This window comes from Manacus candei, unplaced genomic scaffold, assembly GCF_025592945.1.
Source record: "Manacus candei isolate 608988 ecotype Guabito, Panama unplaced genomic scaffold, ASM2559294v1 h1tg000063l, whole genome shotgun sequence".
In the NCBI taxonomy this organism is placed as follows: domain Eukaryota; kingdom Metazoa; phylum Chordata; class Aves; order Passeriformes; family Pipridae; genus Manacus; species Manacus candei.
This window is the reverse complement of record NW_026138111.1, coordinates 1,689,614-1,706,502: the sequence shown is the minus strand read 5'-3', so window position 1 is coordinate 1,706,502 and position 16,889 is coordinate 1,689,614. Positions and strand designations below refer to the sequence as shown.

Below are 16,889 nucleotides of genomic sequence, written 5' to 3'. Positions count from 1 at the left end.
GATCTGTTCCATAACCTTAACAGGCACTGTGGTAATTTGGCCTAGGCCTTCCTTGGTGACCAGTTTGTAACCAAGGAAGTGCCCAGATTTACCCAGTATTCCCTACGATTTTTACGTAAGCCAGGGTGTAAGAAGAACGGAGGAGAGGCCTTCGCTCTCTTTCCTTCCGGCGGCTTGGAGGTGCAGGTTCCCTGCTGTTGAGTCTGTCGTGTTGGGGAGCGAGGCCTGGTAAGGCCTGGTAAGGCCTTGCTGACCTTGGGAGACGGAGGTTGCCGGCAGTTGCTCCAGCGTGACTCTCCGTTGTCCCAAGGAGAGTAGTAAGATATTCTTTGCTAATTCTTTTAGTTGCTAGATCTTGAGCTATTGATCGGTATATATATATATTTTATTTTGGTTTTGTTCCTTTTTCCCTTCCCCCTTCCCTTTCCATTTTCCTTGGGAAATTGTATATACATTTCAATTGTATATAACTGTAATATAAGTGTAAATATATTTATATATATTGCTTTAGCTGTCTCTCTCTCGTTTCATTTTTTCTTGTTTTTTTTTTCCCCTCTTCTCCCTGAAGTTTGGGGGGGGGGGGCTTCTTGTGGTAAGGTTTGGAGACTTGGCAGAGAGCCAGCTTCAAACCATATCAGGCACCAAGATTAGGCTAAGAGGCCTGTAGTTCCCTGGATCCTCCTTCCACCCCTTCTTCTAGATGGGTGTCACATTGGTCAACCTCCAGTCATCTGAGACCCTCCTGGTCAGCCAGGACCAATGAGAATGATGGAGAGTGGCTCAACAAGCTCTTCCGCCAACTCCCTCATCACCCTAAGAGAGATCCCATCTGGTCCCATAGACTTGTGAGCATCTAAGTGGCTCAGCGGGTCACTAACTGCTTTCTCCTGGGCTACAGGGGGCTTATTCTTCTCCCTGTCCCTGTCTGCCAGCTCAGGAGGCCAGTTGTCCTGAGGACGACTTGTCTTACTTTTGAAAACTGATGCAAAGAATGCGTAAAGTACCTCAGTCTTTTCCTCATCTTTGGTAACTCTATTCCCCTCCACATCCAACAAAGAATGGAGGTTTTCCTTGCCCCTCCTTTTGCTATTAATGTATTTATAAAACCACTTTTTATTATCCTTTACAGAAGTGGCCAGAATAAATTCTAATTCAGCTTTCTCCTTTCTAATTTTGTTTCTGCATGACCTAAGGACATCCTTAAACACTTCCTGAGTTGCCTGCTCATTTTTCCAAAGGTGTAACTCCCTCTTTTTTCCCCCTGAGTTCCTGCAAAAGCTCTCTGCCCATCCATGCTGGTTGCCTTCCCTCCTGGCTCTTCTTTTGGCACATAGAGACAGCCTGCTCCTGTGCTGTCAAGATGTCCTTCTGGAATTATGTCAATCCTTCCTGGACCTCTTTGTTTTTAAGGGCTGTTTCCCAAGGTACTCTCCAAATCAGCATCTTGAGTAGGCTGAAGTCTGCTCTCCAAAAGTCCAGGGTAGAGGTTTTGTTGGTGCCTCTCCTTGTTTCACCAAGTACCGAAAATTCTATCATTTCATGGCCACTCTACCCCAGATGGTCTGACTACCAGACCATACTAGTAAGTAAAGAGAAGAGAAAATATTTCTCAGTGCAGAAATTGTCAAAGGCAGAGCAGATTTTTCTATAGATAAAAGCTGAGTATAGGTTGGGTAGGTTAAGTGCTAGAATGCTTTCAGAAAAACTACAGTTGTTATAAATATTGACAAAGTAGCTGAAAGACATGAAGAAGAAAGAGGTCAGTCCTACATGGTCATTTATTGCTACCCAAAGGTATTGTAAGAAAAAATACTGTATCTACCAAGGTTTGTACAACTTTTCTCTCCAAATCATCTATTTTTTATTGTAGTTGAAAGAAACCACAACACAGTGGTGATAAATGCAATGGAAGATCTACCACCTAAAACTATCTTGCTTTCCTTTGCTTATCATTTAACAAACAGATACCTTTTCATTGATATAGTGAATTAGAAATGGGAGATTAATACATTATCACTGTTAGTCTTATTGGTTAATTGCTTTCATTTTACAAGTAAATTATTTCAGCTCAGTGCAAACAGCAAATCAATTTTTTTGCTACTGTCATTAGCACTAATCAATAATTAATTAGGAACATTAAAAATTGTTAGCGTGAATTTTTTCTCCTCTGCACTTATCTAAATGCCAAATTTATTTTGCTGAGAGGTTGGCATAAGACTGGGACAGCTACATGGTCATGGAAAATAAGCTGAAGGAAAAGTTCAAGCTGAGAAGTAGATAGGATTTCTTATTAGTCTCAGTAAGTAGTCTATCTGACCAGGGCAAAATTTAGCTGCTTTTTTTAACTTTTCTAGATTAAAAATGTGATATTAAAGTTTAGTCCACAAATGTGATGACTCAGTTGATGCTTTCTCTTGCAGACTCAATATTTCATTGATTTTCCTTTTAAATATTAAATTAATGTTCAATTCTACACTGACAAAAAAGTGTTGGGGTCTATCTCTCATAATTTACTGGAAGATAGCAAAAAATAAATCCCACGAGAATAATATTGCTGTGATTACAAAACAGCAACCCACTCAACCGCTTTCAAAATAATACCAAACTTACATGAAAGAAAATCATCTCTCAATGAATGTTTCAGGAGTTATATGTTCAATTTAAGGAAAGCAGAACTCTCCCAACAGATTATGCTCCCTCAGAATGTGAGTCCTGCATCACAGACAATTTCATGAGAGATAAAAAAACACTTTAAAGTTTCTAGGACGTCATGTCCCAGCACAGGAGACTCTGTAAATGGGGTAAAGCTGTAAGCCAAGGCTGTCAGCAGGCTCTGTTCAGGATACCTCAGGATATGGGCAAAGATAAATGCAGTGTGATTTCCTTCTTGGCACTCCAGGGAGTTTAATATAGGTGAAAACAAGTTCAGGTTTACTTCAATTCACACTGGAATCTAGAAAGCTCCTGTATAAGCCTACAACTGAGGGAATGCAGTTACATAGAATTAATGATGGAATTATTGAAGGAGTTAAGGGGTGTAAGGACCAAAACTCAGCCGTCAGCAGGAAGGAGTTTGATGGGGTTGAGCAGCAGGCCTTGGGCAATAGGGGCTGAGAGAAATCCCATCACCTGAGGACTGGACACTTTATCACAAGACCTATTAATGTTTAGCTATGTTCATTCTCCTGTCTCTTTTAGCAAGATATGGAAAGACTTTGTGATGATGTTATCAGACCATGTAGAAATCCCTTTGTTCTCTTACCCTCATGTGGTCCTAGCTAAGGGAAAATATTAACCACTTCTGTAACTGTAGCAGAAAATTGTGTAATCCTCTAGTTAGCATAATCCATCCCCTAATTAGCATAACCCGTCCTCTTTGTTAACATGTCCTGCCCCCAAGACCCTTATATTGCGAAGTGTGTATTCAGTAAAGATTCCAGTTTCTACCCCCGAATTGGGATCGATTAGTTATTGACCTCCTACAAAGGGGTCTCTAAAAAGTGCCTATGTACATGGCCCATGGGGGTACCCTGGTTAAAATCATGCAATTCAGACAATGAGCCCTAACCTCACCCCACCCAGCACAGTTGCACGTATCTGGATTGGAGTAGTAAAGATCAGATGCCACGGGTTTGGTTCAGATGACCCAGGAGAAGTCCGGATTACAGATTTTGCATATTAGAAATGTATATATAGCAACATTAGTCATTAGCTACTCTCCCAACATGGATCTGCATGTTTAGTTCAGGCTAATTTCTTCATCATTGAGGTGCCTTACCCTGCTGTCACTGCACTGAATAGCCACATCTTTTTCCATGGCACAGCTTAGAAGTGACAGACTGGCAAGTCCTTTCTGAAGTAAAACACTTTTACCAAACATGTTTTGTAGAAGTGCCAGTGTCCTATTCTAATACTCTGCACTATCACAAGCATTAATGGGCAGAACAACTCCTAACTCATAAGCATGTGCATACACGCTCACATATGTGTATATACTCATATACTCATAGTATAAATGCAGATAGCATAATAATTGCCTTTGATTAACACCTGAGACAGTGTTACATTGGGCTGCATGACAGGGAGAATTAAAATACTGGTCTACAACTGAAAATTAAGTTTTCACTGTTAAAAAGCGCATTGGCTGGCTGTAGGGCAATGCTTTGGCTCAGCACAGGACGCCATCAAACATCTTAAAAACTCTGCCTTTGTACATAACACATCACTCTGGCATTTTTCATGTTCCAGGAAACAGTGATGTGAGCTAAGTTGCATCACAACGACTGGTTGCATCATCCCATTTTTATGGGTACATCAAGCATGCCACAAAACCTTTGCTTTTTACTGAATTCTGAAAGAGGAATGGTAAGTCACTAAGAGGTTAGATGCAGTCTCAAAAACAGAAGTTCATTTTTTAAAATGAAGACACAAATGCCAGTTAAAGAAATTCATTAAGTCCAAACTCAGACGCCTAATCAATTCAGTCTATATTCAGGTATTTAAGGAGGTAAACCAAGAACTTCCAGATAGAACTAACTTCAGCTAGAAATGGCATCACTTTGCTATGACTTTCATATTCTGAATATATAATGATAAATAAAAGGTTTTCGTTATGTATCTCTAGTGAAATTCATCTCCCTTGGCCTCCTGATCTATAAAGAATATCAAGTAACTTATCAAAACTCAGCAGTTTTTTTGCAAAAATGATACACTCTTGGTAAAATGTTCGCTGTGAGAATACATATGTTACTGCAATCTTCTACATACCTTCTTAGAGAAATAAGCATAGTAGTTAATATACTGATTTAACTGAGGATGTTGGTGGTAGGACATAATTTTCCCAGAAAAATAATCTGGAAAATAAACAGTGCCTAGAATTAATGGAAATGTAACTAAAAATTAAGATGTCTCCAGTATGAATTGACATTGTTTGTTGGCAGCTTGAGGAAAGATATTTTCTATCCCTCACCTTTAACAGATTGCTTCCCTTGAGGCCTAAATTCTAAGTAAACTGTTCTGATACTGTGCAACAGATTTGTCTGAGCAACCAGCTGAAATTCAGCAGTAATTGCCTATGGTGATATTTTTATCAAATCTCATTTGGAGATCTCAAACTCTGGATGGTTCAAAATATATTTCTGTCTGCAAATTCTCTGCATTAGATACTATGGGAGTATTTAATCCATAGAAATACTGTTTTTCACATTAATGAGTTATAAATGAGAGCTTAATTACTACTAATTCCTTGAAAATCCACTGTTGGTGATTATAATCACTAACGATTAGATTGTTAAACATTCATCTTTGTCTATCTTTAGCAAACGTAATGAGAAGTTATGGATCAGATCCTCAGTTTCTGATTCTACTGTGAAGTGCCAGTGGAAAAGAACATCTGCTGGCTGCAAGCAGTACCAGGTCACCCTTAGCACTGACACAGGGGCTGACTAGGAGACAGCAAAAGATGTGAAGGGAATGTATTGCATTTCTGCAATCCACAGCCCACAGAATTGTCTCCAGGGACTATTTCTCCGGATGTAACTCAGAGTCCTTTCATCCAAATCTGCCTCTACACAGCCAAACTACCCCAAACTTCCTCATTTCGATCTCAGGAGAATGAGGAGGGAGGCTGATACCCTGAAGGCACCAAATAACTTTTTGCAGTTACAAGTGCAATGTGGGCTGGCACAGCGATTTATATACCTCTATATGACTTCAACTGACATTAAGTAATAATTGTTAGGCTTCTGATGGGCATTTAAAATGTGTTCAAACTGCTTCATCACCCATTTGACCACCTTTCTACAGCTGGTGCATAGAGCTACTTTCCCCAGAACAGCCTGCAGCACAGTAGGTGTACTTCAGACAAACCAAAGTTATCTAGTCCAGCACTCTTTTGCCCTTCAAATGTTCTTTTACTATTTATTTAATTATGCATTATTTTAACTAACAAACTTGCAAACCAATACCAATTGGAATGGCCGGTTTCCATCTGGATAAACATGAAGGAGTTTGCTTTTTTAGTGTATTTTACTAAAGTTTGTGTTCCTCCTTATTGCAGTATTGTACCTAAAATATTTATTTGCTCTGTTACAACACTGGCATTTAGTAAAACATCTTGGTGTCTGTTCTTCAGCAAGGCTCAAATCCCATCCTTATTTAGGATGTGTCGGATAGCCATTAGCAGGTGAAGCTGAAACCATTTTAAAAGTTACTGCAGGTATCTTTCCTCTTTCATTATTTAGGGTTTGTATCTCTACCACTGTGTGCACAATAACCGCTTGAGATCTTTCCATCCACTTGGAAGAAAAATCATCCAGTGTATATTTTAAATAATCCTTACCTGGGAATTTAAGTTAAAAGGATGACTTGTGTAAAGGTAGGTAATGACACTATCCTTTCCACTTGCTCTGCTGAAAGAGCTGTATCATCCAAGAAGGCCGGAAATGTGGTGGCAGTCGTTTCTAAAACGACCTCAGTGGTGCTTTCAAGAGAACATCTTTAAGAGCAATAATTTCTCCCTGCTCTTTGTCAGAGCCCTTTTCTGCACCTCTGTCAGCTGGAATTGACTTTTTGGAATAGGAAGAGACTGCTAAAAAATAACACAGGTGCAGCCTCAATAGTGTGCTGCACAATGGCATCACTGGTAAAATGTATCTTGAAAAGACCGAGAGAAATAAAAAAAATACTGCACATATTGTATATACATATTGTGTATAGTTCTACATACATACAGAATCTAGAGAAATACATGCGTGTTCTATCCTTATATATATAGAACTACAAATACAAATTAAAGAACATAATCCTGTAATTCACTTAAATACATAAATTTAAGAAATGAGGAATCCCAGTGATTTGAACGAAATGACCACATATTTTATATTTAAGTTTGTTGGTGAACTGGAACTACAGATAAGAAAACTTATATGAAAATTATTCACTACCTGTACTGAAAATAAGTTTCACAGACAAAAAAGTATTAATACAAAATATCTGACCATAAACACAGTGAGAAAGGACTGTCTCCTGCTCTGTTATATGCAGGTTTCAAACCTCAGTTTATTATTTGCTTTCTTATTTTGAATATATTTGGTATCTGAGCAACTCACAGTCAGAATAAGATAAAAAGGCATGTGACAGCTTAATATAAATTAAGAAACAACTTAAAGCTCTGCATAAATGCATATTGAGTAACAGTATCAATGAAAATTGTGGTCAATGAAAGATATAAACTAAAATTTATTACGCTACACATAACCAGCTACATACTTAGGCATGAATCCTATTCTAGCAACTGCTCCTAACCAGTTTTGGCCTCTTGAATGAAAATAAAAAGTCACACTTACTAAGTTTAAGCGGTTTTACTGGGAAGCAGAGACTTTCTGTAGGAATAGGCCTGAGTAACTGGCAGAACTGTTCAGCGGTCTTTTGTAATAGTTTTGCATTTGCAGATTTAAGAGTACAGAACTTTGTGTTACTTACTTCAGGTCGGTTCTATGAAAACATAGTTTTATAGTTCCACCATTTAAATCAATAACGATATTCTTAATAATTTAGATTATTAAAGCTATACAGAAACAATTTTTTCTTTTTTTTTTTTTAGTTTTACCTCATGATAATAATGATGTCATTTTGGATTAATAAACAGAATTTTGGGTATTTTGTTTGAATTCCAGACTAGAAACTAAATGAGACAGTGGTGATCCCACTCAGTTAATAAGCAGGCTTTTGGAAGCAAGGCTGCAGTTACTGAAGTAGCTTTCTTTTGGTTTGATTTCAGCTGGACTGGTTCCCTCAACAAGCTCTCTGTAACCACCCAAATCCTAGGACCAGAAAATGAGTGGAAGTGGGGATGCGACAGGGAGAGTGAGACTCCCTCCTGTCAGGTAATATGGATTTATGTTGTGTTGAACTGATCTTGGGAGGAACTGCAGCCTGAACCATCAATTCTCCAACAGAATCACTGAAGCGAAAACTACATGTTTAAAGACTGACCTCTCATTTTAGGATTCTTGCTCAACTCAAAGCCAACTTTCAGATTTTCTCAGTAGTAATGCATAGAAGATGCAAATTCTGAACATCACTAGGAACTGCTCCCAAAGTATTTTATTTCAGCTCCAACATGGGTTATACAAATGTGGACTTACTGAGATTTCTTTCAGTTAGCATATTTGGTTTTGTTTCTGACACATGGCCTATCTGTATGCAGAGCAATCTGCCCCAAGAGATTCCATGGTTTCAAGAGCTAGGAAAAAAGTATTTCACTCTGTTGGGAAGCATATGCCTTGATACGACACTTTGAAACACACCTTTTGTTTCAAATTAAGAAGTGGACAGAATTCATAATACTACAGCTTCTCTACCCTGGAGCTCCCGGACGGGGTGGGGCAGTCCGGGACCAGCGGACTCCCCTCACGGCTCTCCCTGTAGGAGAAGACCCTGCCCCAGCCCTAGGGCGCCCAGACGACTCCCCTCCCGGCTCTCCCTGCGGGATAAGACACGGTACCCCGCGGGATGGCCCAGTAGGATAAGCAGCACACTCCCCTCACACCCATCCCGCCCCGTCCGCCCTTTGCTGCACCGCCCCAGGCGGACCCGCGGTCGCTGCGGCGCATGCGCGGGCTGGAGGGGGCGGCGCGGGCTGGAGGGGGCGGTGCGGGCGGGCCCCGACGGCGGGAGCGTGAGAGGAGGCGGTGAGTGGAGCCGGGGCGGGCGGGAAGGAAGGAAGGAGCCGAGTGAGGAGGAGAAGGAGCGGCCCTCCTCCTGCTGCTGCTTTCCCCCTGGGAATCGATGCGGGAGTGAGACCCGCCGCGGGCTGAGCTGCCCCCTGGGCTGGGGGCGCCGTCAGCCTCCCACAGGCGCGGCGGAAGGAGCTCTTGGGCCGCGCTCGGTAATGGCCGGGGGTCGTCCTGCCCCCTCGGCCGGGGCCCGGCTGTGCCGGAGGGGGCCTTGTGGGGCCCTAGGGGACGCAGGACCATGCCGATCTCTTTAAGGTCTTTCATCTTCCGTGCTAAAGCGTAGAAAGGCTGCCAAGCGCAGGTATTTTAGGACCAGTGAATTAAGAGGAGTCCTCGTAAATTATGTAAACCAACCATTATGTAAACCAGCACAAACATAACTTGTGCTCTTAGCATCCTTACTTGGTCTCAGCTGCAGGCTAAGTGCCTTGTGCTCCGTCCTGGTCTTGGTGGAGTCACATGTACAACCTTCCCCGGGCAGGAACACCCTGAATTCAAGCTTTGCCCGATACTAGTCCTTGTGCTATCATTGCCAGTTAATCTAAATTAGTTGTTTTGTGAACGTGTTGCTCTAAACATAGTTTCCTTTGTGAGCTCTGGGATGGGATCCCGTTGAAGATTAAGACACATATAGTCAGGAGCGACGTGGGTTTTCATCCAGTGGCTGAAATATGTTTAGTGTAGGTTGTCCTGTGCAGGGGTGTTTGAGAAGCAGCATTACTTCGATTTTCCATAATATGTGATTGACTTATAAATAAACTAGTTTTTCAAGTTACTTCACACTTTTTTTTTTGATACCTAAATGTAGTCCTTGTTAGGTGTGATGTGATTACTTACAAATAGGTGTAATTTGAAGTACTGAATTTAGTTACACGGGCATTACTTCCGTTATCAGAGATATCCCTTTTCCTTTTCCTCATTAATGACACTTATTTTTCTGTTAATGATTCTACAATCCCAACTTTTACTTAAGAAAACACTGAAGGCAAAATGTAAAAATAAAAATAAAAAATCTTTCCTCAAATGCATTTATGGAAATACTTAACAGAGATTGGCCCCAGAAGGAACTCTATTATTAAGTACTTCCATAAATACATATGTCTTTATGAACCTTCTTTTATTCCAATAGCTCTCCTGTTGTTGCAACCCACTATTTCTTTTTTCTTTCACAACACTTTGTTTTCCATTTCCCATGCTATTTCTGGTCTCCTTCTGCCAACCTAATCTTTTTTCTGGTGGTGTACTTATACCCAGCATAACATATTTAGCTGTAAGTACTTACATTTAAAGGTGTTTGGAGTGCTTTGTTTATTATCTTTGTCTTGGCAACATGCAGATATTCCTGTCAACTGATGAAATACCTTTATTGCCTTACTGAAATTTCCAAACTTTCTGTTTGATTATCAAGTTATATTATGATTGACAAAGTCAGAATCCAGCTGTTGAGGTTACTGTTGGGGCTCTCTCTCTGCATGTTGTGTGTATCACTACAGATAAATGTACTGTCTTTCCAGCAGTTTTAGCAGTGCAGACAAAGTAGTGTCTTTGACTGAGGTGTTTTTCTATATTCAGTCACTGAAGTCCAGCCTTCCCAGTGTTTCAACAATCAAGACCTTTGTTTTTCATTGTCTAGACCTTGTCTAAAAGGTACACTGTAATTAATGTTAGTTTTATGTAACTGGTTTGGGCTCCTACTTGTTTTAAGGAGTATTTCCAGTCTTTACCATCAGCTGGGTTTTCTTCGTATGCCTCTGCTGATTTTAAGCTGGGCAAATTTGCAGATGACACCAAGTTGGGGGGTTGTGTTGATCTGCTGGAAGGCAGGAGGGCTCTTTAGAGGGACCTGGACAAGCTGGAAAGATGGTCTGATTCCAACGGGATGAGGTTCAACAAGGCCAAGTGCCGGGTCCTGCACTTTGGCCACAACAACCCCCTGCAGCGCTACAGGCTGGGGACAGAGTGACTGGAGAGCAGCCAGGCAGAAAGGGACCTGGGAGTTTGGATGTTTGGATGACCTGGGAGTCAGGAAGCTGAACATGAGCCAGCAGAGTGCCCAGGTGGCCAAGAAGGCCAATGGCATCCTGGCCTGGATCAGGAACAGTGTGGCCAGCAGGACCAGGGAAGTGATTCTTCCCCTGTACTCAACACTGGTGAGGCCACACCTGTTCCGGGCCCCTCAGTTCAGGAAGGATATTGAGGTGCTGGAGCAGGTCCAGAGAAGAGCAACAAGGCTGGTGAAGGGACTGGAGTACAAGTCCTATGAGGAGAGGCTGAGGGAGCTGGGATTGTTTAGCCTGGAGAGGAGGAGGCTCAGGGGAGAGAGACCTCATCACTCTCTACAACTCCCTGACAGGAGGTTGTAGCCAGATGGGGGTTGGTCTCTTCTCCCAGGCAACCAGCAGTAGGACAAGAGGGCACGATAATAAGGTGTGCCAGGGGAGGTTTAGGTTGAATATTAGGAAAGAATTTTTTACAGAGAGAGTAATCAGACATTGGGATGGGCTGCCCAGGGAGGTGGTGGATTCACCGTCCCTGGAGGTGTTTAAGATGAGACTGGATGTGGCACTCAGTGCCACGGTCTAGTAACCACGGCGGTGTTGGATCAGAGGTTGGACTTGATGATCTTGGAGGTCTTTTCCAACCCGGTCGATTCTATGATTCTATTCTAAGTGTTCCTATTAGCAGCCAAAGAACTATTATTTTGTCATCTTCATCTTTCCTTATGCCCTACCTCTTCCCTATTACTTGTAAATCCTAGTTTATTGCCTGTTCACGGAGGTGATGATCTGTGACTAATCTACTTTCCTCATTTTATTCCCTTGCTACTTTTAAATGCATATAAAATCAGAACTAAATATGTATTTCTCCAGTTAACTAAACTATGACAATTCCTTCTTATATTGATTTGGTCATATCCTGTATACCTTTCTGCCCCGACCCGCTGGGATAAGGGAATAGGGTCGGGCACTGCAAAAAGGGTCACTCACACGGTGGAAGGTCGGTGAAGCAGTGTCCCTTTATTCAGAGAACTCCAGGACTTAAATAGGGCAGATTTGAGGGGAGGAACTTGGGCTAGGGAGGAGCATGGGACTGACAACTGGGGAAGCATGGTGATTGGACAACTGGGTAAAGAGGGGAGGAGTTTGGGTATCTCCGAGGGAAAGGACCAATGAAAGCTACCTCTGCACTGCCCCAAACTCTAACCAATGGCAGGTAGAGGAGCGGGAAAGCAGGGAAAAGGCGGGAAAACTGAGGGAAGAAGAAGGGGACAACATGGTGGACAATTTTAGAAACAACAACAGGGGGTACATAAAACAGCATAACATTACAACTATAAACTGGGGAATAACTGGGGTACAACTGTCATGTCCAGAAAGTGTCATAATCAGTATTAGAAGTCAAATCCGGTATATTAAAGGTCCATTCAGGGGTTATAAATTCGTCTCCAGGCTTTGTATCGCTCTCATTCATCTTTGTCTCCTCCAACATTTCCCCCTTCTTTATTTCTTTGAACGGCAGCGATGTTAGCTTCAATGGTGTTCATCAGCATCTTTCGTAGACATACAACTAAACAGGGTAAAACAGCACAAACAGAAACCAACCCAAAAAGCGACAGGATACACAACATAATAAGTTTTCGGGTCCAATTGGGGAAATTTGGTAGCTGAATCCAATCAAAGAGGCTATCGAGGCCGCCCCCTTTGTCCTGATGAATTTCTCGGACCAGCCCTTTCAGCTGGCTGATACTTTGATGGATGGATTCGGAGTGGTCCAAAAAATTCATACAGCACATGCCTTCAAATTCCTGGCACCCGTGACCGTGTGCCAGGAGAAGGAAATCTATGGCGGCCCGATTTTGTAAAGACACCTCTTTCAACTTTTGGGTGTCCTCGAGCAAACCCTCTATCGCCCGAGTTGTGGCATTGGCTTCTTTGGTCAGCCAGCATCCAAGGTGAGTCAGGAGAGAGAGGGCATGCGCGGTCCCTATCCCAGGGATAGGGAAAGACGCCCAAAAGTTCTTCACCCTGGACCAAATATGAATATTGGAGTCGCAGTCCTCTGGGAAGGGCAGAGGAGTAGGCCAATACTGTGGCTTTCCAAGATTCAAATGTGGTGCGGGGAGAGAATTTTGTATCCGAATTGGCTGGGGTGTAACTTCGAGTTTGGGCAGAGGTTTGGGGACTACAGGTTTGGAGGCAGCGGGTTTGGAGTTCGGGAAGTGGAGGGGAGCGCCCATCGAAAATGAAAGGGACTTTTTGGTTCTTATTTTTGGGTGTACTAATTGGTTTTCGAAATGAAATTTGGCTGGATTAAAAAGGGCGAGTTTTCCTACTGTGCAGGGACCCCCTTCCGGGTAGGCCCGAATCCCAGGCCACGCCCGATCTCCACACAGTAGGAAAAATCCCTTGGGGAGCCTCATATTATGTGGGATGTGCTCAGTGGGCACGGTGGTTGCCACTGAGCCATTGCACCACGGGGAATGTGTTCCTTTATAAATGGGCTTATAAGCGGTAACATTAAGGGGAGTGAACAGAATGTGTTGGGTGTAACGATGAAAAATAATACAAGTTGTGGAGGGGAGTGAGCCTAAAAGATCAATCTCTTGGAAAGGGGTGTCTACGAAGGGTAATGCCGAGATCGTTTGTGCCAAGTTGGGGGAGTTCAATGGTAGGGATCCCTGGAACCGCGTTTGTGATACAAACGCGGTCCATTCAGATGGAGAAATGGGGATCCCTACTAGACATGTCTTAAAAGGGCTACTTGCGCTGGTCAAGGCCAGGCATAGGGTGTCAGTGCCAGTGGCCTTGGCTAGCGTTACCCATAAGTTTTGAGATGGCTGGTTCATCCATCCTTGGAGCGGGATGTTGACAACGCGATGGATGATTCCAGCTAGGAGGATCCATGGGAGGTAACGTATCAGCAGCATCGATGTTCTTCGCTGCGTCGTGAACGTCTTTTTTCAGGTTGTAGTCGTCTGTTCTCGGGAGATCTTAACACGCCGAGCTGGGACCCACTTTGGTCTGTCAGGACCTGCAATACAGGCGTAGCCCTTCCCCCAGGTGATTAAGGGGAAAGGGCCCGTCCATTTTTCTGTAAGTGGGTCCTGGTACATTACTTTTGCTTTCAGGTCGGACAGGACTGGTGACGTCGTCCTGAAATGGCGATCCACAGGACTTTTGCTTGCGTGAGTGTCTGTGTCCTCCGTCATGTTGAGAAAGTTGAGAACATACATGACTTTCTCTAGTTTTTCTTGGGGGGAGAGGCCAATACTCCCCCCTTTTTGTTTTTTGAGCATGTTTTTAATGTTTTGATGAGCACGCTCCACTATGCCCTGTCCTGTGGGGTTATGGGGGATCCCTGTGATATGTTGTATCCCCCACTGTTCAAAAAATCTCTTCGTGTCTGCAGACACATAGGAGGGTCCATTATCTGTCTTGATTCATTTTGGGACTCCTATCCTTGCGAATGCAGACAGGAAGTGTTTTTTGACATGGCTACTCCTCTCTCCAGGATGTGCGGTGGCCACAATCATCTTTGAAAATGTGTCGATAGACACATGTACGTATTTTAGTTTTCCAAATTCGGCCACATGGGTCACATCTGATTGCCAAATCTCCAGGGGCGACAAACCTCTCGGGTTTGTCCCCTCTGGGAGAACAGGTATAAGAGTTTGGCAATCAGCGCAAGCCTTTAAGATTTCTTTTGCTTGTGATAATTTGAGGCCAAATTGTTTTTGTAGCGACCGCGCATTCTGGTGAAAAAATTCATGAGAGAGTTTCGCCTGCTGGTATAAATTAGGGGTTACAACCATACCTGCTAGATGGTCAGCACGTTGGTTCCCTTCCGCCACAGGACCGGGTAGAGTGGTGTGCGAGCGAGTGTGGACGATGTAATAGCCAAATTCTCTTCTTTCTATCAGAAATAACAATTTAGTTAATAATCGAAACAAATTCTGATTGGTTACATCTTTTAGATATGAATTTTCAATTCTTTTTACTACACCCACTACGTAAGCCGAATCGGAGATTATATTAATTGGCTCACCACTAAAAATTTCGAAGGCTCGTACAACTGCCGAGAGTTCTACGATCTGGGGAGAACCTTGAACTCTGTGGATATCTTGTTGCCAATCATTGTTTTCTTTCCACACTATTACAGCATTTCCTGTTCTCCCCGAGCCATCAGTAAAAATTGTTTTCGCATTGGGAATTGGAACTTCAGATTGCATAATTTTGAGCCGGACTGGAATATTAACTAATCTTTGTATGAATGGGCATGCCGGGAGGTGTAGCCGAATCTCTCCTGGGTAACCCCCGATGGCTATTTGAAAGTCGATAGAGGTCTGCAGCAGTTGATCTAGATGTTCAGAAGTCAGCGGGAGGTAAATGAAATTTGGTTCTTCCCCACTGAGTTCTAAACATCTAGTACGACCTTTAGATATTATTTTTCCAATCATTTCAATCATAGTGGTGATTGTTTTTCCGAATTGATGAGGGAGGAACATCCACTCCCATAAGCAAAAGTCTCGGTGATCGTCTGTAAATTGACCCAGAAGGGCTAATGGTTGTCTCTGTTCTTTAAATACAACTAAGGAGGATGGCAGTCCCTCCACCCTCCTACACGCTTGTCTTTCTGCGATTTTCTTTTCAACAGTGGCAAGGGCTTTAAGGGCGTCTGATGTTAAATGACGGGGGGGAGGACAGGTCGGCGTCTCCTCGTAGCAGCTCAAATAGGGGGTGCAAGTCTCCCGTTGTGATCCCCAGCACAGGCCGGATCCAATTGATCGCACCCAGCAGCTTTTGGAGGTCATTTAAGGTTCGGACATTTTTGTCAATTGTCACTGATTGGGGTCTGATGTTTTTTGCGGTAATTTGGAGTCCGAGGTACCTCCAAGGTGCTTCTCTTTGCACTTTTTCAGGGGAGATCTCCAATCCTTTAGAATTTAGAGCCGAGATTGTAGAATTTAATGTCTCATCAACTGCTAATTGAGATTTTGCGCAGATCAATACATCATCCATGTAATGGAAGATGATTGACTGCGGATATTGTAACCGAATTGGCCTCAACACTTCTGCTACGAACATCTGACAGAGTGTTGGGGAATTTTTCATCCCCTCGGGAAGCACACGCCACTGGAACCTGCGGTGAGGTTCACAAGAGTTGACAGCAGGGACAGAAAAGGCGAATCTAGCCGAATCAGCCGGATTAAGGAATATATGAAAGAAACAGTCCTTTGTATCAATCACCACTAGGGGCCATTCAGCAGGGAGCATAGATGGTGAAGGCATTCCCTGCTGGAGGGCTCCCATTGGCTCAAGGACTTCATTAACTTTGCGCAGGTCCTGGAGAAATCTCCAGGAACCTGAGGATTTTTGGATCACGAACACTGGAGTGTTCCAGGGACTGGTGGAAGACTCCAAGTGTCCCTTTTCTAATTCCTGATTAACCAGATTGTTGAGAATTTGCAGCTTTTTTATTGGTAGGGGCCACTGATCGACCCAGACTGGCGTGTCGGTCTTCCAGCTCAGCCTGGGGAGCTGCTTCACTTCAGTGACCCCTCCTAAAAATTTTGGTCTGGAGACAGGGTCCCTAACTTGAGTTCCCACTGTTCCATTGCGTCCCGTCCCCACAATGTAATTGGTATGTTTAATATATACGGTTGAAGGGACGCCGGTCTGCCCTCCGGCCCGTAGATAGTCAGTACCTCACGACTCCTGACGGGGTACTGCGTTCCCCCCACGCCGCTAACTTGAACGTAGGCTGTTTGTGCTGGCCACGCGTGCGGCCAGTCCTTGGAGGCTATTATGGTGACATCCGCCCCCGTGTCGAGAAGGCCTTCCACCTTGACCCGCTGTGGTTTCTTCGGCTGCAAATAATAAATGAGACAAGTTAGGAGAGGGCGCGATGTTTTTACTGTGGTGGTCCACAGGACCTCCTTCTCCGCTGCCTGCCTCTCCTCTTCGTCTGCCGATAGGACACACAGCAGGTCTTCAGTGGAGACCATCTTCGCCACGGGGAAGCGGTCCTCCAGCTGCACAGGGGGAAGATGAACAGTTAGACATATCGCGATGTTATTATATGTCAGACCTGTCAGGAGAGTGGGCACAACAACTATCCCCTTACCAACTGCTGAAAAGTGTGAGGTGACTA

General features: G+C 43.4%; 1 protein-coding gene across 5 annotated transcripts in view; it reads left to right on the top strand.

Moving 5' to 3' along the window:
- The first annotated feature begins 271 nt into the window (after positions 1–271).
- ORC5 (origin recognition complex subunit 5) overlaps positions 272–16,889 on the top strand; it is an 86,153-nt gene continuing 69,535 nt past the window's right edge. Inside the window, exons 1-3 of one of the 5 annotated variants that reach the window (XM_051805094.1) lie at positions 272–317; positions 6,243–6,376; positions 7,781–7,886. The gene's annotated coding sequence lies outside the window, so the exon portion shown is untranslated. Of the gene's footprint in view, positions 318–6,242; positions 6,377–7,780; positions 7,887–8,640; positions 8,694–8,724; positions 9,040–16,889 lie in introns of those variants that run through there. The other 4 variants (XM_051805089.1, XM_051805093.1, XM_051805090.1 and 1 more) reach the window with 4 other exon arrangements.